A 1,351-nucleotide genomic window follows, 5' to 3' on the forward strand; every position below is an offset into this window, starting at 1 on the left:
GCCACCCCCGTGCAGCTCTGCGCGCAGCCCCACAACCCCTGCACAAGCGTCTGCAAGTGTCTCCCCCCCAACCCCAGCTTCTTTCCACCCACTCCCCACACATACACAGAGTCCCTGCAAGAACACACACACACACTATATGGTCACACACGCATACACTCTACAGGATCAGACATACACCGTGTCCCTACAGGGGCACACACACACCATTTATTCCCGCACTAGGCGCCCAGCGCGGAGCCCAGGCCCGCAGCCGCCCCCCCTCCCCCCATTGTAACCCCGCACATTCCTGTCCCCGGCGCAGATTACGCAAGCCCCTCGCTCCTCATCTGCATACACTTACATGCTGGGTATTCCCCACATTTCCTAACAGCCTGCCACTAACAAAGACCTTCCCCAGCCTTTCCAAGATGGGGGGGAGGGGGGGCAGGCACACGCAGTCCCCGGGGAGACCGGGGCTGATTCAAACAACAACCCCCAACTCCCCCAGAGGTGCCTTGCCAGGCTGATCTCCCACCCCCCTCCCCCCATCTACCTCCGCAGCCCCAGGGCTGAGCAGCAAGTTGCGAACAGATCCCCTTGCAAGTTGCAGGCGCAGGGTGATTTCCTGCCCCCCCCTCCCCCAACTTGACAAGTACTTTCCCCTGCTCCAGTGACATATTGCATCCCTCCACCCCCCACCTCCATTCCAAGAGGGTCTCCCCCCACCTCCCAGAGGTTGTCAGCTGGTGCCCATGACAGGGGACAGGGAGGGGAGGGGGAGCAGGGGAGATCCTTGCTGGAGCAGCTGCTGCTCACCTGGGAAGCCAGCGAGGAGGAAGGAGGAAAGCCCTGCTGGTGCCCTTGTTGTGGTGCTGCTTGTTGATCCCGCCGTGGGCGCTCTGCTGCGGGCTCCTAAGGTTGTGCCCGTGGCGAGGTGGCTCGTACGGAAGGGCAGATAGCGATATTCCAGCAGCCAAGGGGCGTCTGTTTCATGTGGGTCCCTCTAGATCATTGCTCTCTCTCTCTCTTGCCTTTCTAAATGGTGAGGTTTTGTTTGGTTTGATTTTTTTTTTTCTCTAAGGGAGACACAGAGGCCCGGACAGCCGCAGTTTTCCTCTTTTTTTTTTTCCCCCCCTCTGCTGGAGGGAGCCTCTCTGATCTGCAGACAGACTGGGTTATTCCTGGCACCACTTCCCAGAACAGAAGTTACAAGGAGGAGAAGAGAGCGAGAGAGGAGGGGGGGAGAGCTCAGCCAGTGATGTCATCGGATCCCCCAGCGCGTCCCGGGGAGGGAGGGAGGCTGAACCAGCAGATCCAGTTCTGAAGAATGATGGGCTGGTTGGGGGGGGTGTGTGTGTGTGTGTGTGTG

General features: G+C 59.7%; 1 protein-coding gene across 9 annotated transcripts in view; it reads right to left on the minus strand.

The window, feature by feature from the left end:
• The window catches only part of HIVEP2 (human immunodeficiency virus type I enhancer binding protein 2), a 189,608-nt gene extending 188,263 nt beyond the window's left edge, over positions 1–1,345 (minus strand). For 7 of the 9 annotated variants that reach the window (XM_025191462.1, XM_014525522.2, XM_025191466.1 and 4 more), the window contains exon 1: positions 799–1,345. The gene's annotated coding sequence lies outside the window, so the exon portion shown is untranslated. Of the gene's footprint in view, positions 1–535; positions 617–798 lie in introns of those variants that run through there. The other 2 variants (XM_025191461.1, XM_025191464.1) reach the window with 1 other exon arrangement.
• Between the last annotated feature and the right edge of the window lie 6 nt (positions 1,346–1,351).

The sequence above is a fragment of the Alligator sinensis genome, unplaced genomic scaffold (genome assembly GCF_000455745.1).
Source record: "Alligator sinensis unplaced genomic scaffold, ASM45574v1 scaffold576_1, whole genome shotgun sequence".
Taxonomy (NCBI): domain Eukaryota; kingdom Metazoa; phylum Chordata; order Crocodylia; family Alligatoridae; genus Alligator; species Alligator sinensis.